The following is a 23,589-nucleotide window of genomic DNA, read 5'->3' as shown; positions in this document are numbered from 1 at the left end:
TCCACAGGCTCAATGCACACAGACAAATGTCCTATTCCCAGTCTGTGATGACTGGAACTCACTTCCACCTTGTTCTGGATCAAAATCCATGATCTAAACATCTGTCCCCAGTCCCCTGTACTCTCCATGCCCCAGTGACTTGGGGCCCTTTCCCACCAAACACATCAGTCATGTGCTGACAGCTTAGGACCACACTGGTATTTTTGGTATGTATGTTCCACTCAGGAAAAAATCCAACAAAATGTAATAATCTGTGTTGCAGAAGAAAAGTAGCTGCATTTTATCTCAGTTTATTTTCCTCTACTACAAGGACAGGCCAGTCAAGGACTCCATGGAGTAGAAAAGTGTGCTCAGTAGAAAAGCACAACTCCTGCCTACATGACGTTAAACTACCAAGTAGAAACAACATTTTTTGCTTGGTGATTGCATTCCCTCCCACTCTCACACAAGCCAAGAGGAGTCTCTTGTGTTTACAGCCAGAGAATGGGAGAGAAGCACTGGGCTGGTCTTGGCTCAGCTCGGTTTTTTGTTTGTGTTGGACACACGATGACACTCCCCTCTTCAGATCCAAGGTCCTAAAAGCAATTTGTTTTCATTTAAAACCAGAAAAGGCCGTGCTTTCTTACCAGCACACACGCTGGGGAAGGCTGACAAAGCAGCTGCCTGTCCTTGTGCCTCAGCACAGGAGCTGGAGCTCCCATGGCTCCCACCCAAATCTCGGGCGCGTCAGAAAAGTATAACCACAAACTTTCCAACCTTTTGCGATCGAGCCAGCAATATTCCTGGTTTGGCAACTACAACTCCCAGCTGTCAGCCTTACTGGGCTATATCAGAGCCACGTGGACACAGGGAGCTGCTCACACAGCCCAACTTGCAAGACCGGTGCCTCAATTTGTCATGCTCATATAATAAATCAATTTGTTTCCTTTAACTAGGGATTAGTCAGCAAACCCTCACTCATGCTTTTCTCGTACAGTAAGTCTCACTTCCCTGTAGAACTTGTGTGAATGTGGCCTTACCTTTGCTTTAGAAGAAGCAGTGAGATGAGGTTGGTTTCCCTGAGCTATCCATTCTCTGGTGAATCCCCTCACCCAACAAACACCAGATTTTTCTACCCACGATGAACAGCTATTGGACACATGGTCTACCCTGTGTCCTGTACAGCATGTGTAGGGAAGGGATTATGTCCTCCAAGCCAGGCTGACCTGGATGTGATGTGGCCAAGCAGCAGAGCATTTCACCCACAGCCCCACTGCCACCCCTGCTCCATGTCCCGGGGGCGAGTGGAGGCTCTTTGTTCCGGAACAGTCTGGGACACTTTCCCACTGAGCCAGGGGAGATCCTGTCTGTCCTTCTGGACAAACAGGTTGTTGTGTTAAGCAGGGGAGGCCTATCAGTGCTGGCATCTCTCAGTCTGCCCTGGCAGGGCTGTGTGGGAGGGCTGGTTACCAGCACCAGCGAGAGTGGCTCCTTGTAGCCCCTTGGCCCCTCTGGCCCCACTTGAACCCTGCTTGAACTCAGGTTCAGGCGAGAGATTTCGCACGTGGTTCAGAGCAGGGCTTGGAGCAAGAGGACAGTGTCAGCAGCAGATCCCTCGGCACTGCTCCTCCCCAGCTCTGGCTGATGGACTGCAAAATCTGCAGCCCCATGTGCTCAGCCTGCCTCGTCCAGCCAGCTGTGGGAGGAATTTCAGCTGTGGAATAATTTTTCAGAGGAAGTGTCTATCCATGAATTAATGTCTCTAAGAACTAATTATTGGGTAAACTGTATAAACAGTCCCTGGAGTGCCTCTTCAGTACTCAGCTTTTGGGCTTCAAAACAGACAGAGCAGGCAAGAGGATTTTCAAAGGAAGCTCTGTCTGGGCAAGCGATGATGTAGGTGACTCAGTGGTTTTCCCTCTCACAGCCTAAAAAGACAGAAAGGTCCACAGTGGTCATTTGGGGTGAAAATTTACAGCTTATTAATTAAAAGAGAAGGAAAAAAAAAAAGCCATTTCTAGGCCAGATCATAGATTCTAGGCTGTCATCCAATGTCAGAAAATGTTCCTCTCCCAGCAGGGGATCCAGGCTAAAAGGTTATTTAATACTTTCTGGTTGATTTTCTGTTTGGAATAACTGCCTTAAATGATTGGTTTTGGCCTGAGAAACTGTTTGCTTACCTGGCACCTGAACTTCAGTGATAAACTTTAATGTCCTCCTCTGAGTATTCCTATAGCACACAAAGGAGGCTTCATGCAGTCCCACTAGCTATAAATCTGACCTTTCTTTAAAAAAAAATCAAAATCAGATGTTGTTCATTATCTCTTCCAACTTCCATCTACCCGTGAACATCCAAAAGTTTTAAAAGCCCTGCTTAAGCAGGTCTCCACTCCATTGATGGAATATCCTTTAATATTTTATAGCTCTGACTTGCACTTCTAAAAGGACTAATTAATCTCACTAGATAAAAACTGGCAAAAAATGGCACAAGTGAGAATAGCTCCATCCTTTCTCACAGCAATCGTGTGCCAGTTCATCTTGGAGCATGTAATGATTTACTGTAATAGTTTTAGGTCCGTAATGGGGCCAATAACTGGCATCTGGAAGCTGTGAGGCTCTTTCCCAATGGATGCCATTCACATATAGTTATTTAATTAATTAACAGCTCCACTACCATAAGCCAGTGAAGAGTCCATTAAAGTTCTTTTTTTTTTTTTAAATATCTTCCAAAGTAAGAACATATGCTGCACACTGCTTTTCCCTTGGAGAGTGCTTAATGTTGCAACCTGTTTATCTTATGACTGATTTTCAAATTCCACCTTAACCAGCTGCTTTTTGCTCGACATTGGGATTCAGCAGAGACTGAACTGCTGAGTGCTCAGCAGGAGCAGCAGAATAACATTCTACCTGCATGTGCTCATTCCTGAGCGAGGTGCCAAACCCCTGCAATGGCTGCCTGGCTGTCTCTGTGCTCTTCCCAGACTGTACGTGTGATGCTCTTTCACTTGCCCATTTTCTCTGCTGTAAGAAAAAAAAACTTATGAAAAAAAAAATATCAAGGTGTGGAGTTAATTTGGAATAAGCAAAATATCAGTGGGAAAACAAACCCCAGCAGACATTGGAGGGAGTTGGTCAAGTTTGTAAAATGCATTTGAGAGCTCAGTCCCATGTGAAATGTGGAAAAGCCATCAGGGGCCGTAAAGCCAGCAGGGATGGGTTTGGTCTGGTAACAGTGCCAAAGGATTTTGCTTCCCAAATGAGGATTCCTACTCCTGAGGTGCAGTTAAATGCAAACCACGTCCTGTTGGGTGCTGGCCTGCAGTGGGGTGAAGGACTCGTCCACGAGCCTCCGTCCTTCTGCAGGGAGCTGAAATAGGAGAGAAGAGCAGCTTCCCCTGGCACAGGCCGGGCACAGGCACGTGCAGCGTGCAGCTCCAGCCTGGTGCCACGCAGCACATGGGATCTGAGGAGCTGCCCCAGGAGGACGTGGTAGACTTGAAATTGGAGAAGCTCTGACAGGACGGGAATGTCATTTAACAGTGGCTGTCTAAAGTGAGCCCTGCTAACGTGGCAGGGCACAGCGTGAGCTCCCTGGTACTGGATCGTGATATGTAGGACATGTCAAAAGTTACATAATCCCTGATGCAGAATCCTTTTCTTTGGCTGTAATGTGTTGTGTCATTCCTTCTCCTGCTCTCCCTCCCACTGGTCTGCAGCACAGCCTTCTGCCTGCAAGGCTTTTACTGGGGTGTGCTGCAAGGTTTGGGAAAAACAGCAGTGTCCTGGAGCAGCTGTCACCCAGAGCCCTTCAGCTGGTGCCTCACCCCTGTGATCCACCATGGGTCATCCAAGGGCTGCCAGAAACGCAGGGGAAGACAACAGGAGCTGGGTTTGATACCCTTGGGAGAGATTCAGGTTTTCTCTGCCCAGATGTCAGGTGTGGAGAGTGAAAAGCCAGTCTTTTTAACTGTGACATCTCGTGCTCCTCCCTAGGTAGAGCCTCAGGCCTGACAAGTCTTAAAGTTCAGCACCCAGCTCACTTCCAAGTCCATCAGGGCTCTGAAATTGCTCTTCAGCCTAAACTCCCTGAAACAACCAGTCTGTCGAGGCTGCTGCAAAACCTCCTGGCAGGTCTTCCTCCCCCAGAAGGTAATGGCAGCCCTGCTGCCTCGCAGAGCAGGGGCTGTGCAGGACGTGGTTTCCACTTTCAGTTGCTTAATGGTCAAAGCACTCTCCTGGAAGCAGCACGTGGACCAAGTTCCTTCTTCTGTAAAAGGACACTCAAATATGCATCTCCCACTTTCCTCAGCATACCTCAGCCCCTGGGATAATGCACTCAACTGAAGGAAGAAGGGACACTCTGCATTCACTAATGCTTGTGTCTGTGTGACCTGTAATCTGCACAAACTCCATCAGAAGTCCCTGAAGCAGAGGCCAGAGCTCAGGATCTCTCCTCCCAGGAGACTGCCATAACCAATAAGGCATGCAAAGTCACCTCAGCTAACTTCACCACTGTCCAGGTACCTACATGTCTCCTATAGGCAGCAGGGAATCAGGCATTTCCTGTATCTGGACTTCCTTTTCCTCTCCACTGACTTGGAGCTTAGGGTGACTAATACAGTCTTTGAAGTCCAGCTGTTCAATATCTACATCAAGGATGATGAGTCCCCCCTCTCCTCCCTCCAACCCTTTCCTGTCTTCTTTTTCTGTCCCAGTAAATGTTTCATGATGCTGCAGCTCTGTCAAGAAGACCTGGGAGCACAGAGTTATCCTAATCTCCCACAGAACTGCCAGGGTTTAGGGGCTAGAAGGCTCACCATGGAGCTGTGAGCTCGAAGCATCTCCAGGAGCTCTCCTGTGAACCAGCAACCCCCCAGCAGAGGAGGTTCCTGACATCTGGTTTCCTTTCCCAGTTTATTTTAATAGGCAAGACCGGCCACTTCTTGGTTCACATGGTGTAGACACCTCTTTTCTGCAAAGAACTGTAAAAAATATTAATTAATATGGTAATTAATACCCCATGGGTACTTCGTGCTTTTGTGGAAAGCAATGCAACTATAACCCAGTTTGGCTGTTCTGTTTTACTGATTTGTCCTGCTCTACTACTTCAATTAATATCCTCTTTAAATGTGATTTAGGCTTAATATTACTTATCTTCAAAATATTAGAATCATCCCACATGACTTCAGGTTTCTTGATTAGTGTTCATTTACAGATAAATTACCTCAAGGTGCAATGAAGGTTAAGCACATATACTGGGAATTCAAAGTAAAACATGTCTGACAGATTTTGCAACTAAAGTAAAACCCTGTAGCAGAAAGCACTCATTCCTGAAGTTACATTTAAAATACAAACTAATTAATATTAGAATCATAGAATCATTGAAAGGTTTGGATTGGGAGGGACCTGAAAGATCACTTCATTCCAGTTCTCCTGCCATGAGGCACAGACACCTTCCAGGTGCTCCAAGCCCTGTCCAGCCTGGCCATGAACAGTTCCAGGAGTGGGGCATCAACAACTTCTTTGGGCAACCTGTTCCAGAGCCTCAACACCCTCAAAATAGCTAATATATTTATTCTCTGATAGAGTTTACTTCATGAGAAAAACACATTCTATCATAGGCCTCAAAAAATATTTTGACCAGCTCCAGCCATGGATTTTGACCCCTGCAAGGTCATAGGCAAGTCTGAAGATGCCGTGTGGGGCCTTTGTGTGCCGACTTCCTTCCTCCACATCCAGCCTCTATACCAACCTTCCATTTCTTTTCTAGGTTTGCAAACACATCAGACTGAACTTCTGAAAATATTCAGAGGTTCTTTGTTTCTGTGATGTGGAATAAAACCCAATTCACAGCCTGAGAACTCCCTGGGATGGAAACAGGTGGTTTTCTGTTTCAGGAGTGTCGCTGGAGGATCAGGGAGTATCATTAAAGCACAAGACAGAACTTTCCCTGGACATATGCTGTACAATGTAAAAACACTCAAAGGATTAACAGCAATCAGGGATGTGTCTCTGGCTGTGTGCACATACCAAATCTACAAACAAGTGATTAGAGATATAGAGATGTATGAACCTGCAAGGAAGAAATACAGTGGGGTCAGAAATGGGATCATAAGAGAAAGGTTATTCCTACATTTGTAAAATTTTATACAGATCCTTGTATTCCATGATGGCTTATTTGTATTGCAGGAATATGTAGAAAAGGAGATCAGTCACAAGGTGCTGGGGTTTGTATACACCACTCATGAAGGAGAGTATCTGACCTGCTTGCAGGCCAAGAGCTGTTCCTTGCAAGTGCATCCACATGGCTGGACTCTCAGCATATGGAAACCCAATCCCAGGCATTAGCCCAGAAGTTATTTAAACAAGAAACATCTTTATTCTTTCAGTGCTCATTATTAAAATAAAACACCCTTCTGAATTTTAACAAGACCCATTCACTCCCTGCCTGGTTTTACAACATCACCCTCTTATCTAGATAGTTTTTCCTAATGTCAAACCTAAATTTTATTATCTGCAAATAAAGCCAGTTCCTTCTTTCCCTATCCCCCAGCAAGCATGGAGAAAGATTTATCACCAGCCTCCTTACAATAAACTTTAAAATAGTGCAAGATTTTTATCACAGCTCTTCTTTAGATTCTGCTGTTCCCAGACTAAACAAACAATCCTTTCAACATTTCCTCCTAGGTTGTTCCTTCTATGCCTCTGATATTTCTAGTGTCTCTCTCCTGGACTCTCTCCAGTTTGTCTACATTTTTCTTTACAGCACAGTACCCAAAACTGGACACTCTATTCCAGCTGAGGCCTCACCGGTGCCAAGTGGAGTAGAATAATTATCTCCTATGTCTTAGGTTGCAGTCTCACATCCTGTTCTGCCTGCAGCTGAGCTGGGTGAAAAGTTTATTTCTTTTCACCCACTCCAGCTGCTTATCACCACCCCCCAGCTGCAGGCTCTCCCCCTCCCAGGTCAGCAGCGTAACTGCCAGGGGATTGATCCAAACACAATCTGGGTGAACAGTCCAGGTTAGAGGCAATAATTCAAATAACAGGGCTTTCCTGATCACCAGTTCAGCAGGCCCAGGTGAAGCTGAGGATGAACAGGTATGAAAAAGCTGAAACCTGAGGTGGGAGGAGATGATGAGCAACAGGATAATGGACAGCAGCTTTCACAGCTGGAGGAACTGCAGCCAGGAAAGGAAACCTGATATTGTCCTTACCCTCAGCCTTTTGTCCCCTCTGCACCCTCAGTCCCTCCTCCTGCTGCTGCCTAGCTGGAAAATCCTCTTTTTGTATTTCTCCTCCCAGAGTGCTGTAGCTTGCACTTCATCATCAGGCTGATTTTATAACATTTTTTCTCATTATCAATGCCCTTCTAAACTCAGATTTTGTTGTCCTGAGTAAGACCACCCCAAACAGGTCTCTTGTGAGCACATCCCTTGTTCTTACACACAAGGTGGTTATGAAAAGGACAGAGAGAGAACATTGAGGTTTGGCTGAAAAGCTGTCCTGGTGTGGCAGCAATACTTTCATAGCCATCACCTACAGATCCTCATCCACTCCTGCACCACCTCAGAGTGACAGTTTTGTGTCTGCTCACAGCCCTTCTCTGAACAGGGTCACAAGGCTCACCAGTGTCACAGTGAAAATTCCTGTTGTCTTCCTCCACTTGCTCTGCCTATGGAGAACACCTGGCAGGACCCCATATGGGCCTTTCCCACTGACCCCAGAAATTCAGCCAGACAATATGGAAATACTGCACTGATTAGACTGAAGATGAGCCTTTCTTTGCTTAATCTGTGGCTTCTGCAGAGATATGACAGAGGCCTGAGCTGGCTGCTGATCTCTCTTGCAGATTTTCTGCTCCCCTGCAAAACAGTGTTTTGTGCTCTGAAGAATGAAGACTTGGGGAAACAACAATGCTGTGAGGTCTAAGGGCATTTCTACACCAGGACCACCAGCCACAGTGAGAACATTTGGTGACATCGTGACCCTGGGTGACTCCCTCCCACAGCTGACATTTCCTTCTGCTATTTAAACAGAGTTACACCCATTCTGCTTTATTGCCTTCAGCTCAGGGCATACCTTCATCCCACCCTTTGCTTATCCATTCATCCTTCCCCTGACCATCCTCATTCCTTTTTTTTTTCCTGTTGCCTACTTTCCATCTTCTTCAATTGAAACTTCATTCCAACAGCTTCCTTGTTTTCTCAGGCTCCCCTGTGCCACCTCTCCATTCTCCTGGCCCCACCACGAGCCCCAGTAGCCGCAGGCAGGCTCTGCCCTGCCCGGACACAGCTGTGGGGACTCTGTTCATGCCACAAATCCCCTCTTTTCTCAGGCTCTGTGGGAGCTGAGGGTTGGGAACTGCAAGCTCATGGCAGGCTGAAGTAATAAGAGTAGAGATGAGGTGAAGTTCCTGTTCTGTCTTGAACACAGACTGCCAATCATGCCATAATAGATGGTGGTTCTAGGCAGGGAACAGCTTTTCAGCCCACCAAAATTACACCATTAAATGGAATTTCCTCTATGGGATAATCAGGATTTGAACCCATTTCTCTGGAGATAAAAGGCACAGCTCAATCTCCTGGTTTGCGAGGTCATCTGGAATACAAATCAACTTTCATGTATTCACTTGAAATGTTTTTATGTAAAGGAAATATTTTTTTAATCTCCTTGTTAGTGCCTTGTGCCTAAACTGGAGCTGCGAAGTGACTTTTTCTCACTAGAGGCTAAATAAAGTACTGTACTGTTTTTATAAATGTCCTAAGCTTTGCCAGAAGGCTGGCAATGAAAGAGGCTGGCAGGAGACAGGCACTGTCTCTGTTCTGTATCACGGAAGTGAGCCCAAGGACACCGGCCAGTGCCTCCCATCCGCGGGAATGCGACCAATTAACGCACGGATGATGTCATGGGATGGCAAAGGCACTTCCCTCGCAGCTCTCCCTGCTCTGCCAGCTCCGACCTTCAGTGTATTTTCCTCAGTCTGGTCCATGTACTGTAATAACTAAGTCAACTGGAAAAAATATTGAAGAAAAGAGTGAGGAAAAACAGTGTAGGGGCAGCTGGAGCCAGCAAAGAAGGCACACTGAGAGCTATAAAGACGCTTTGTGCAGCAGCTTCTCTCAACTTCAGGATATTTAGTTCCACAGGAGTTGGAGAAGATGGGTAATAAGCTGGCCTTTATTTTAAGGGATATCCCTTGTAGTCTCAGCTGCATAAAGATCACTCTTTGGGCATGTGGAAACAGTGCTAACAGTATCTCTCTTTCAGTACCTCCTGCTGCTCACTCCATTGAATGGCCTTGTTCCAGCTAGAGAGGAAAAAAACCTTCCATCCCTAAACAGCCATCGGTCTGAGGGAAAGGAGGTGATGAAAAGAGGCTGCAAGTGATGAAGTGAAGTAATTATTTATAGAAATATACATGACCACAGCACTCAGGTGTCTGCACAGGAACAGGGCCCAGTGCTGCTCATCCTGAATGCAAGGAAAATGGGTCTGTGCCTTCCCTGCCCCAAAACAGGCAAGGGGACCACTCCTCTGGGCTTCAGGCACACGACCACACTGTGCATGGGGCCAGGGAGCACCATGGATGTGGGATGAGGCTGCTCCAAGACCCAGCAAGGTGAGGCTCAGAGAGGGATGAGGCCAGGCTCAGATGTAGCTGCAGCATCACCTGGGCACAGACCCGCGGTGGGATCTGGAGAGCAGCTCTGGATAGAAGGGGTCAGCTGCCAGTGGGATTTCTCCCAGTTCCTCCCACACAGTCTCTTCCCAGCAGCCTGCTCCCAGGCTGCAGCCACAGCACATCTGAGCTGGCCTGGAGCCCTGGCAGCCAAACATCAGAGAGGGAAAATGGTCTTAGAGGCAGTCAGTGCACCCAGGTCTGTGTGTACCTGTGTAACCACTCAAGGAACTGACCTAAAGTGGAGCCCACTCTGTAAAAACTGTGAGCTGAGACATCCAAATGGAGCTGAGATATCCAAATGGAGTCAAGACATCCAAATGGCCATGTGCCACTTGGGGTTATGGATGTATTTGCAAATTGGTTCTGTGTTTGTGAACCGATACATGCAGTGCTGATGATGCATATATAAAAATTCAAATTGGCTTCATGTGACTGTGAATCAGTACATGCTGATAGTGCATGGATACAAATTCCAACAGGTCCTGTGTCTTTGTGAATCAATATCCATCATGCTGATTAGACCCATCCAAGTTATTTTATTTTGTAGGTGATAGGGAGAGCCAAGCTTTGAGCAGGGATAGGAGGAAGAAGTAGCCCGATAGGCATTGAGCAGAATGTCCCAGGGACCAATGTGTTAAATTGATCAGAAAACAAGTTTAAAATTTTACTTGGAAAGAAATTCAGAATAAAATTGCCTTGAATGTATTGCAAGGGAAAGTGGCTTGCAGTGTTCTGTTGTGCTAGGCAAGCCAGCAAATGTTCACACTTCCTTTTAACCACAGTCACCTGCACACACTTAGAGAACATTTTTCTACCCTCATCATTTTGCTCCCAAGCCTTTGCTTTTCTGTTCTACCTCCATTACAAAACTGGCTTCAAACCATCTCCCAAGTCCGATGTGATGAAGAGCAAAGAGATGCCAGATTGCTGGTGGGGGCTCTGGCTGACTGGGATTACTGGTAGCTGGAATGTGCTAAAACAAAGGGAGAGCAAAGGAGCCCAGGTTTTTCAGATGGAGTCAGGAGGCTCCAGGGGACTTATCTCTGCCTTGTGAAACACTTTGCAGATCTTCCAACTGGTAAAATGTAAAGTGACACTAAGTGAAATAAACTACTTTATAATTCAGCTATAAGTATCTTTAAGAGCCATATGAATAAATTCTAAATCGTTTAATAAAATAAAAGTTCTTGTTCTAGAAGGGTTTTCTTTTTAATGGATACTTCAGATGTTCAGTTAAATGTATTGTGACCAATGTAATTATCATTTGCCTGTATCTCAAAATTGCCTAATCAAGCACTAGTGGGCTGAGTAGTTAATAAGCACAAATAGAGATACTGAACTCTCTTCCTGTGGATTTCATCATCTTCCATTTCCACTCACCAGAAATACCAAAAATGTGGAGACATGGGCTAGACGTAAGAGTATAACAGGAAAACTAGCTGGGAACAAACACGAGCTCAAAAACTAAAAGTAAGGTTGGGCATAACTTCACTGCAGGAGGACAGGAGAGCAAAGCAAAGGGAGAAAAAAAAAAAAGGAAAACAAGCAAAACTACTTTTAGAATGGAAGTTTGCCCATGTAATGAAAGGGATTACATCATGTTTGTCTGCAGTAGTGAAGGGCTGAACTTGGCGACCTCAGATATCCCTTCCAGCTCCTCGGGCTCACAGATATCATTTCACTGAGCACAAAAGAAACACCTGACCCCTCTTCCTTCTGCCACAGACCCAAACAATGTGGCTGTCTGTGGGCAGGAGCAGTTTATATACTGAGGGCTTTTTTAGAAGGATACTCAGAGTTTATCCCTGCTCCTTAACATCTGGATTTGGACAGAATTTAGAGTCCTTAGTTCCAGAAATACCAAAGAGAGCACTGCCTAACTACCATCATTGCCTGATTCCCCAAGGGGCCCTGGTCAGTCTCCCACCTAAACCCTCCTGCAATCCAGATTTTGGCCAGTTCCGACATAGAATTTGAAAGATCACTGGAAGGGCACTCTCAGAAAACACTGACAAATGCTAACAGAAACACAGTGATGAGCTGAGATCTCTGCCCATCTCGCTCACAGCAGTTTGAGCACCCCACAGGAAGCAGGAAAAGGGCACTACAGACTCTGCTCAGCCCAGTACCACTGATTGTTTCTTAATAAAGAATGGGCCCAGGTCAGTTTAGTGCCCAACAGAAGTTCCTCCAGGGCCAAGATCCCAAAGGGATCCAGGGCAGCCCTGAGAGGAGGGATGGGAGTTCAGGGAGGGGAAGGAAGGGGAATGAAGGCAAACACAACATTTAGCACTGTGTACATCCCCCCAAAACCTCCTGTCTCTAGGAAAGCAGACTGTTTTTTTGACTTGCTCTCTGCATGTGAAGCCCAAATATCCAGCCAAGGTGACCTGGTTCATCCTGCTGGAGTCAAGTCACTTAATTTCAGCAATGACTAATGGTGGCCTAAAGTAGGTGGTCGTTGTTCCTGAGCTTAGTTCCTTACCCAGCTTCCCTGGTCTGAGGTGACTTGCAATTAGCAGCGCTGTGACTAAGTGGTTAATAATAGTTTCAGGTTGTGCTGCACGGATTTTACAAGTATTTCAAAATGCCACTGAGCTTTACAGTGCACCGCTTTCCCCTGCAGATGGAAGAACAGCCTCCACCAGCCCTATGTACCAGGTATGTCTGTCAGCAGTGCTAATTCACCATAAATATTGTTTCCCCTCCACCACAAATATTGTCTCCATCACCCCTTCAGGAGGCAAAGAAATCCCACTGTGCCTTCCATTCTCGGCGTAGCCGAGATCCAGCAGAATACAATATCCCTCCTTTGGTATTTCACATTGTCACTTTTGTATTGACATTTCGGGAAAAAATGGGTGTATGGGCTGCCTGCAGAAACTCTGCAAGAGCTGTTGTTGCTGCTGGACTCCTGCGGGCAGTGTGGAAGCAGCTCCAGAGCCTGTCCCCGTGTCCCCGGCAGCTCCAGCGCAGCAGCCCCGGCCGGGTGCGGCTGCAGCATCCCCGGCTCGGGGCGCTCCGGCTGCCGGCGCAAGGCGGGCTCACAGGTGCTCCCGTAGCTTTGCTCCTGTTTCTTCTTCCAGCCCCAATTTTAACTCCGTCAGCACAGGCAGGTGCAGTCGGATGTGAGCTCACCCTGCCCCGACCCCAGCGGACTCGTGCCAGCCCCTGTGCCCGAGCCACGGGGCTCAGTGCCCGAGCCAGCACTGCTGCTGAGAGGCTGGGGCAGGAGAAGCCTGTCTGTCTGTCTGTCTGTCTGTCTGTCTGCACAGAGCCCAACAGCTGCCCCGGAGAGCTGCTACTGCTCTTCAGTAAGACAACTTTTTTCTTAAATATGGATACAGGCACGAAAGCAAGGGATTGTTAATTGCAGGAAAGGTTCTGTAATCTCCTTTTGAAGCTGCCATGGATCAATCCAGCAGCAGCCCCAGGAAGAGCAGAGCAGGAACCAGGGGAGCTGTGCCTCCTTACCTCTGCTCTGGCCCTCCCAGTCCAGATTGGCCACGTTTACCTCTCCTTCCTTGAGGGAAATGGAGCAGAATGTGCACTTTCCTAATGCAAGTTTTGGCCAGCAGCTATCGCTTGAAAGCTCTGTGGTGGTCTGACATTAAAAAATTATAAATCTGTTAAAAAAGGTAACACTTTTCTAGAACACAGTCACACATTATATCCTATTTTGATAGAAGGAGAACAGTACCAGCATCCTTCAGGCCATATGTAGGCATGTCAAAAAAAGAATAATTTTCAAAAGAAATTCCTGGCTGCTAATAAAAAGTTTACTATCTGATCCTTTGTATATCAATATGGTGACTCAAGGCTGGTTCTGGTGCAATACACAAATGAATTCAGTGTTTCTTTGTGCAACACCAACTCAGTTTACCATGCTAAGACATGACTTCCAGTGTTTGTGGCCAGGTGGAAAATATCCAGCAAAAAAGTCCAATGTCCAAGTGCTCTATTTTCTCAGAAAGGTAAGTACAATTAGGAAGGGAACTAATTCTTAATATGGGCTTCCTTCAGATAAGAAGTTTCTGACTAAATTTGTATTTGGTAGTCAAAGGTCACCTTATTCTAAAACACCAGTGGGCTTCACACCCAAAAATGGCATCATTTGGTGGAATGGAAATGACAGACAATTCTTACAAAATTAAACAGAGTTCATGAAGAAGATATTGGGACTCTTTGAAAAGCGAAATGTTATCCTGAGATCTGGCCATGACTGATAGATAAAATTTCAGTGAAGTTTTGTTAATTGGAGGAACCTTCCTATTGTAGTTTGTTTCCATATAAGCCTGTATACAGTGAAATTTGTATGAATAAAAAGAAATTACTGAAATCTTCAACTCTTCAGGAAACAAAATCAAGAGTAGAAATTTGCAATTGCTGGGTGTTTTCTCTCTGCGCCTTAATGGGTCAGTGTGGAAGAGGGAACAAAACCAGGCACTATCTCCCTGTGATTCCAGAGGCTGCAGCTCTCATCCTGTCCCATATCCTTGGGGAAGTCCAGACTGAAAAGACTGTGCAGTGCTGAGATGCTTGAAAAATTATTTGGGTTGTGGCATGTAACAAACATCTATTCATTAAAGCCTTGCAATTGTGACCCAGCCCTTCATCTTGCACAAGATCCATAAAAAAGGCTGAGTGACTATAAATGTGTCCCTTGGAGCAAATTATGGAAGACATTATAGGAAGACTGGTTTCTAGCCAGCTTTTCCAGCTTAATGAATTCCTTTCAAGGATGTGCAAAAAGTCCATTGAGACCAATGGTGAGTATCCTTGGACTCCTCCAGGAAGATTTTATAAGGAGTCTCAACTATTGTATTCTTATTTTTCTTCTATTTTCAGAGAGCAGTTAGAAAATTATTTGAAATGATAATGCTACAGTTCAAGCACTTTTCACTGTGAAGACTGATCTAACTGATCCACGAAGAACCAGGAAAAGGCTCTTGGCCAGATCAGTTTTATCAGGGTGTCAATAATCATGAAAACTACTGGAATTTGTGTGCTGACCACTCTGGAAGAGATAAAAAATGCTTTCCTGCACCTTCCGTGATAAAACCTCACTCATTTAATTCATGTACAGATCTGGATTTCCAGTGTGTTCCTACAGACATCAGCTACACATGGACCTAGAATGGGAATACTGAGACTCAAGGAAGACTTTGCTCAGATCAAATACTTATAGGTACCTTATATTTATAATATCTCTTGCAGCAAAAGGACTTTCATCCACACATTTATTATGTTATCAGCTGACTTCACATATTTTCTGTTTCTCCATTAACAGAGTGAGGAAGATAATGATCTGCAGTGTTTCTCTCTCTAGAGACTGGTTTGCTCTTTCAGACTCCATGCCTTCAATCACTCCTGCCCAAGATGTTGGGATGAGTGGGGGAGGTGAGGGAGAGAAATTATGAGCTATGTGGAGAGAACCTACAAAGGGCAGTCAATGGAAAAAAGAGAGATGTTTCATCTGGGAAGGAAAAGGCACAGAGCAATGGGGGAAAAGATGGTAAAGAAACAGAGCAGTGTATAATAGGAAGGCAGAAAATATGGGAGATGAATAAATGGAATAAAAAAAAAGGTTTGAAGTTTTAACTGAAAAGTTCATCATGAGTCCTTTACTTGTGTGACTTCCCATCCAGTTGTACTGGAATATCCTGATGTTCAGCTTTTTGCTTGGGTACAGAGCAAGTCACAAGGCACAGGGAGTGAACAAGTGCTACACACGGAGCACACGCCAGGCCAGCTGCTCACCCTCTGCTGGACCTTGGCACACTGACCCCTGGAGCTGCTGCTGGCACCTCTTTGTAAAGTGCTGCACAAATGAAAACTCTTTTTATTCTCCAAAGGCAGAAACATCCCAAAATAAGTGTTGTCACATGCAGCAGGAATGAAATACATGACATTACAGACAGGTCCACAGGCTGATGTCAGGGCAGCTGTCACCTAGAGATCCTTCTGGCCTTGTATCAGTAAGGCCTAAAATATTATGTGTTTGTATAGAAAAGGCATGAGCATCAGGAATCTGCTCCTGTCTTGGTTAATGGGCAGAACCATCCTTCATCCAATTGGGAAAGCTGAGCCATGGATTCTAAGCATTTCCCTATTTTATTGTTTTTCAGACTACAATCAGAGGCAAATTAATTCCCCATGTAATTCCATTGAAATCTAGTACATTAAATGAAGGACTGCATTTATTTAAGCCTGTACCAATATTTATGAGATGAATTCAGGCCCAGAATGTGTTGGCTGATGGCCCTTTATTGGGAGATGAACAGGATTGCTTTAATGGAAAGACTCCCCAGCCACTGGGAGTGACAGTGGAGACTGGGGAGGAGGAAAGAGAAGAAAAAGAGCAGAACAGAATGTCAAGACCACAATAATTAATGCTTAGTGAGGCAGAAAAGGAGACAGACTCAGAGGACAGAATTCCAGCACTTTAACTCATATGTTGTGGAGTTTCAAAGTCAAATCAATGGCTTGAACACAGCTTTATCTACACGGGTGCCACAAGGAACTTACACACTTTCTGTTATTTAAAAAACAACAACCAGCATTAAATTGTCCTGCCACAGCAACAGGAGTCCTGCCAGACTGCCATGGAAGCAGGGGCAATACAGGAGGGAAAATCTTTTAAACCTTATTCATTTTAGATCTCAAAAATACAACTGACATTGTTATGCCAGCAGCACAGGCCTGCCTAGGTGAGAGGAAGAGACAGTTCATTTCAGTACAGGATGATGATTTGGGTGTATTTGAAAGTAATTGCAGATAACAGAGCTAGAAAGAAGCTGGAAAACATCAAGAAGAAAGTTCCTCTTCACAGAAACTAATATATGGAAGATGCAGATCCTTCCAATATTTTGTATAGCCTTTTAAAAGTTATTTAGAAGTTCCTAAGGCTGAAGAATACACCTCTTGGAAGACAGAGATTTTTTCACAGCCCTTTAAATTAGAGAAAGTTCATTATCAGAATCAAAAGTTCATCACAAATTAGAAAAAGTTCCATTAGCTAACTGCATCTCTCTATCAGAGATGACATGAAAAGGTAAAAAAATGTAAGTCCATAGGCCCAAATAATGTGGTTTGTGATACAGAGATGTGTGTGCCCTCTGAAACACTCAGCAAAGGGATCAAGAGTCAATAATGGTTTCTTCAGCTTTTTACAGGGGAAGCAGTTTAGAAGCAAAGTGTCAGTCTCATGGAAATCACCACATGGAAATTACAAATGAATTCAGGGACAAAATTATTAACAGGAGCAGTGTAGAATCAGTTGAACTTCTTTAGTTCTTTGAAAATGTTATCCAGTTATATCCATGTATTTAGTTCTTTGAAAATGTTATCCAGTTTTAGTTTGGCACCCTTTTATATTTGTGGAACACAAAAACCTCCCTTGTTATTCTGTACACTCAGGTAGTATTTGAGTCTCATGGACTTTCACCTTCTCTTTGCAATTAGGTTTTGTCAGTTATTTGTAATTTTGTCACCTCCAGAATGGATTACACCATCATTTAGGGCAAGCACAGAGGGACCTTTGGCACCACCAGTCTGTGACTGCAGAGGAGTTTTGACCAATGTGCCCACACCACACTCAGACTCCGCCCATTGCTTTGGATACCCCTCCAGTTCTTGGTGAAATTCATACTTTTAGGGATACATTGGGAAGTCTTTGATTATTTGGAACTCCATTTAAATATGGTGTCTCCTTCAAATTTGAGTTGTTGCTGTGGGAAGCTTGGTTTTTCCAAACCCAACAGCTGAGTATTTTTGGTCTGTACATCAAAATCTGCAGTTGGCACATTCTGGGCACTGTAAGTCAAACCAGCTGTTTTCAATGTTACTGTATTTCCATATTTGAATTGTCTGGTTCTTTGCCCCTTTGTTGCTGGATTGGCAGGGGTGGGGTATTCCTGGTTTTTTGAAGGAGCTTTACAAAAGGCAGATCAACTTCCTAGACTGGAAGTCAGAACATTCCTGGTTTTACAGGTTTTTATGCACAAACCTGCCAGCCTGTGGGGACTAAGAAGTGCTGCAAAACCTCTCCCCTGTGTCAGCACAAGGAGCAGTTTGAGCCCTCCAACATGAGGCAAATTGTTACACACCAGGATGATCCCCTCCAGACCAGGCAGGCTGGGGCTGAGCCCTGAGATGCCGCATAACAAACTAAATAGGAAAATGTGCATGTCTGAAAAGGGAATTATCACTGTGGTATAATAACTGCTATGCCTCCCTGGTGTGGGACTTTGTTCAAGCACTTTTTTTTCCAAGCTGCTATTGCCAGCTCCAAATGTTCAAGATCTACAGTTTGACCCTCAAAATCACAAGCCTGTCTGTGAAATTATAAATGTGGAGTTCTTTTACTGTGCTTTCTGGTTTTTGAGCTGTTAGGGTCCACCTGGGTCACACTTGCAAGCTTTATAGTCTAACCATTAGGACTAGAAACTGACTTTAAATTAAAGAAAGAGGAAAGCTGAGTTTCTAACCTCATTACACAACTGTAGTAGCTGGAGTATAAGTGAAACATCAAACATCACAAGACTTGTGATAAAATCATGAGTGCTGACAACATCAATTTAGAGTAGGAGGTGGGATAGCAGGGGAAACTCAGGGCAAATGGATTTACTTTTTATCTTAATGTTTTTACAGGCTGTCTACTTTTATCTTTAATCAGAAGTTTTCAGTGGCAGTTCTTTCTTCGTGTATCTGTGCATGACATTAAAAGGTCACTTCTGCATTAATACCTGATGCCATTTGCTAACTGCATCTCTCTATCAGAGATTACATGAAAAGGCAGGTGTAGTGATGGTGCACCTGGTGCTAATATCACAGCAAAGAGGAATTATGGAAGTCCAGGTCATGAGTGCATGGGTAAAACAGCATTGAGAGGGATTCTAGTCCCCTGTAGGGTGTGTGTGTGAAGAATACAGGGTGTTTCTCATGGCTCTGATATTTACTGCCTGAGCAGAGAATACTGTATGGAGAATTTGCCAGTAAAGCTCCCCAATCTTTGTGGAATGGGTTGTTTTAAGGCACTGCGTGCTGGATTTTTTTATGCCTGAATATTACCTCAATGAAAAATAACATGGAAACTTACAAAGGTAAGTATAGTTAAACCTTTCATTATAATAAATTGTCTGTAATTAAGCCAAGTAATTAACGGATCACTATGATTATAGATCAACAGACTGCCCAGGTCAAGAATTCAGGTCAGTCTTTTGTGATGCCAAAGTGGCAGCAGTGACAAAGTGGTCAGCTGTCCCTCCACTATTAGAGGCAGTTTCCAAACCATGCTTTTATTGTTTGAAATGCTCCGGTTTGAGGGAATTGTGCAGTCACCAGTCCTTCCAACCATATGCAGAGTTGTCAGTGGCAGGTTCCTTGGTCACCCAGCTGCTGCCACTTGGTCTGATCTGTCACTGATCTGAGAGTGCCAGGGCAGCAGAGTGGCCAGTTAGAAAGCAGCTCCAGCACAGGGAATACTCCAGCTCTACCATTGTAATCCTGGGATTTAAAGTAGGGAGCTAAGCCTGGTCCAAATGGTCAGTTTGCTTCAGCTGCTTAGCACAGCACCAGGGGTACAAGCAGAGTGCACAAATGAATTTCATGGTGACAAGCCAGAGGTTTTTATATGACATAATGCTGACATTATATATCTTCCACTCATGAAACCAGCTCCAGATGCATCTGGGTGGGACTGAGTTCTTTAGTTAATGGGTGATTATGTTGCTAATTGGAAGGAGAGAGACAGCCCCTGTGTGAATCAAGAGGAGGTGTTGAGGGTCTGTAGTATGGCCCTTGTCACAGCAGAAGGGATCCAGCCCAGCACTATCCCAGCAGGTATATAATGAAATCAGAATATTCCATTATTCCCCCCAAAAACATCACAAACTCAGGAAATTCAAGACAAGTATGCACAATCTGAAAATCCTAATAACCTCAAGTTTGCTCTAATATGATACATAACCACATGTAACTCACAAGCATGAGAGAATTTCATAGTTCATAGTCTGAATTTGGGGGGAAAATGTAGAAGAGAAATTAATTTTAAAAACATGTTTCAGTACATTTTTGTTCCACATACTGCTACAGGAACAGGGTTTGACCTGTTCATTCTCATGCAGGTGATTTGGTGTTTGGTCTGATTTGACAGATTTCATCTTTCTACAAAACTCAAGTACAGAGGTCAAGGAAGGAAATGCTTTGTCATCCCTGCCTGCTTTCGTGGGGGAGCGTTGAGGTTAGCCTTCTGGATGTAAAATCTTACCACAGAGACAGAAAACAAGATTGGCTAACCACAATGACTTGACTCAAAGAATTAGCAGCTCTGACATAATGAAGGCATTCCTGAAAAATCTCAAGTCAGAGTTCTGCCCACTTTTGTGAATAAATAGCAATCAAAAAATCTAGGGCAATAAAACTCCATAGGCATCTCAGAATTTTATTTCAGCCAACATCAATCTTCCTTCCCTTCAGACAAGCTAAATTATACCGGTAAATCAGTGACACTAAATCAGTCAAACCAGCTGAATGCAAAAGCTGAGGGAACAGACCAGATTTGAACTGTGTATACTGAGAGAAAGAAAACTGCTCATAAAGTTAAATCTTAAATAAACATGAACCCTTAGAGGGGGTACGCAGGGAAAAGGAAAGACTGCAGTCCAAAACTTCAGAGAGGCCTCTGAATAAATGTACAGGGGAGTGGGAAATGGACTTGGGTTTCTCTGTGCTTCAGAGGCTGCAGCTTATGGAGCCAGAGCTGTAAAGGAGCTAAATCAGACTTACCAAGAGGACAGGGATAGAGCCATGGCCTGGCAGGGCTAACCACCAGGAGCATTCCCAGTCTGATGGATTCTGTAGCTGACACTGCTGGAAGGATGCTGTTGGAGGCGCAGGATCCAGCATGCTCCAATCATCTGCACAAAGTAGGCCACGGCAGCCCTGGCTCTCGGGGGACTCCTGGATGTCACTGCAGTGGCTGAGGACGTGACATCCCTGCCTTTACAGCTCAGGAACCCTCCTGCAGGGACACCTCTGCCTTTGCAGCTCAGGAACCCTCCTGCAGGGACAGAGACATGGCCGTGCTGGCTGCCAAGTCGCTGATGCGGCAGTGAAACCTCCCTGTTAGTTGAAGCTGATTTGTGTGGAAGATACAGGACCAGGAACTGCTGAGCTCCAGGGCAGTGTGTGTTTGGTTCTGCTGATCATACAAGAGGGAAAATTCAGTAATGGAACCTCCACTGGCTGAGGTAGCTGTGGAAATGCTGACCACACTGCAGGGTCGTGCCTCAAACCCTGTGAGACTCCAGAGGTACAGGCACTCTTTTCACCAAGGCCAAGGATGTGTCTTACATCACCACATCTCTCCCACACAGCTCCCAAATGACACAGGACATGGGGTTTGAATGCTCCAATACAACATTCTTCAAGCTTGCCACATCTGTAGGAACAGGATGGCTCGCTGCTTTGTAGGTGCCCTGGAACAACCTTTATTCAGAGCAAATGTTGGAGAAACTCTCATGAAAGAACACCATGCACATTCAGACAGCAGAAGCCAGTAAGAAAATTCTGATTTTCTCCTCCTGTACTGCAGATCAGCTCCAGGAGGCATTTTGCTGTTCCATCCAGTGAAGCAGCTGTGAACTGTCTGTGGCTGGGATCTGCCATCCCCATGCAACCATTTTGAGTGAGGTTTTCTCAAGGAGTGCCCAGAGATGGAAAACTGAACTTGCCTTAATGCAGAGCTCACAACAGATCTCCCTCTGCTCTACTCCTATTGAGCAAGGGACATCTGAGCTTGTCTGCAGAAGGCAGCTGAAAAAAAGGCAGAAAGGGGTAAGAATGACTTGAGATTCCTCATCACTTGAGATTCCTTTGATTTCCTCTCACAATACAAAACAGTAGAGGTGGAGCAGGTCTAGTAGATCAGTGAATGCATCTTACTTGAAGAACAGGATTAGTATCTTCCCACAGCCATCCACAATGAAGAATTCTTCAGTTGCCAAAATAATTCTGTGCTGAACAGAAGAATCCACAGGTGGGAAGCAGTTCTCAGTGAATTTGCTTTCTGGGTACTTAATAACTGCACATTTTCAACAGCATCATTCTCTGAAACAAACAAGAGCATTTTTTTCTGTGGTGCCCTCCTGCCTGTTGGCCAAAGGGATCAGAATCCCCAGTTCTGTTCCTAAAGGCTGGATCCACACTACCAACTGGTGGGTTGATCCTTGCCAAGGCATTTTTAGAGGAATTATAAAAATCCCTCTTACAGAGGGGAATTATATGCAGTACTTAGGCAAAACAGGCATTCCATTTATAAATATAATTACTTCTGCTATTCTATCAAGAAAAAGAATGTAGTAGTGAGGGATACAACAGAGAAAATTATTTATGTGTTGACACTTGACAATATAAATAGAAAACAGATCTGGCTGGAACTAAGTGGGAAATGAAAAAAACATGAGAAAATATGTAACTGAGATTACAGTTGAGGGGGGGATAATTTATGACCACTCCTAGTGCATTCTTTCCAATGGAAGTACAGCCCCTCATTTTGCTTTATGTTTGGACTGTAATTATGTGTGCACTTAATTAGCAACAAATGCACAAGCTTACTTTGTGTTTTTTTGTCAAATTATCTTCTTTTGACTGATGCCCTGAACACTACAAAGCAGAAACTGGTCTGCTGTGCAAAAGAGGGAACAGAAGATGGCTTGGACATAGTCCCTGTGCTTTAGTGAGCAGTAGCACAGGTTGGGGCAGAAAGGAGTGAGAGTGCCATTCACACTCACAAGCAGTGACTGGATGAAATATTATCTATCACCTTAGGAATGATTCTGACCTCATCTTTTGTATTCTTGCTCCTTGTACTCAGGCTGCTTGTCTAGGTACGTCCATTACTGCACGTCTTCTGCTTTAGATTTGGGAAGAGTATTTTTCTCCAGCATCTTCATTCTTAATATTAGTGATTTATCACATATGGTGCACTATATTTTTACAAAGCTGTAAGATACCATGGTGATTAACACCATATGAGAACCTAAATAGAAGGGAACAGGATAACAGAAATGTCCTCCCAGCAGACACAGGGCTTTGGCTTGTTTTTAGAGACAGTATCTCAGCTGCATGATTTTACTCTGTACATAAGAATTCTAGGAGTTCCATAATAGAAAACTGTACTGTACTTAACAATGTTGTAGAGAGAACAAAAAACCTCATGTTTAATTTTCCCTCTAGCCTTTAACTAGGATTTTCAGATCAATTTGGAGAGATTGATTATTCTAACTCTTTTGATCATATTTATTACTTTGATTTAAAAAGGCAGGAGAAAAAAAAATGTAAGAACCACAAGTATTACCCCTTGTGTTTATACATGTACATAGATATATTCTGGTAGGAATTTCTGGTAGGAAAATATCCCAGCTTCACACAGCCTTGCAAACTTGTCCTGCCAATATTGCACTCCCCACACAAAATCTATGCACTGAATTGACATGGTAATGAGAAACTAATCACATTTTACTTACCCACCCAACCACTGTGAAAGCCTGGAGACACTGAAGGCTGCTTCAAATGAACACATCACTGCTGGGCATGGCACAGCCCTGCTTTCCAAACAGCTCTGTCCTCACCCACCTGGATTAGGGCTGCCACTGGGAGAGCCTTCCCCCTGCACCACTGGGTCCAAAGCAAGGATTTTACTGAAGTGTGGCAGCCAGCAAAAAAGGGAGGGGATTGTCTCTGGGTATGGGATAAGCCAGAAAGAACCCTGGGGGATGCTGGAAAGTGTCAGGGTGAATCCCCTGTGGTACAAACGTGCTGGACATGAACTTTGGCTCCTGCTGGACTCCCACAGCAGACAGGCAAAAGTGTGGGGAAGCCAAAGAGGTGGCTGCAGGCTGGGCATCCCTGGGTACTGCTTG

General features: G+C 44.6%; 1 protein-coding gene across 1 annotated transcript in view; it reads right to left on the bottom strand.

The window, feature by feature from the left end:
- Positions 1–23,589, bottom strand: part of LOC128787929 (atherin-like) — a 39,558-nt gene that overhangs the window by 8,065 nt on the left and 7,904 nt on the right. Inside the window, exon 2 of the transcript XR_008430900.1 lies at positions 20,453–21,775. The gene's annotated coding sequence lies outside the window, so the exon portion shown is untranslated. The remainder of the gene's footprint in view (positions 1–20,452; positions 21,776–23,589) is intronic.

Source organism: Vidua chalybeata, chromosome 1 (genome assembly GCF_026979565.1).
Source record: "Vidua chalybeata isolate OUT-0048 chromosome 1, bVidCha1 merged haplotype, whole genome shotgun sequence".
NCBI lineage: Eukaryota > Metazoa > Chordata > Aves > Passeriformes > Viduidae > Vidua > Vidua chalybeata.
The sequence above is the reverse complement of the archived record's forward strand: the minus strand, read 5'-3'. Positions and strand labels throughout refer to the sequence as shown.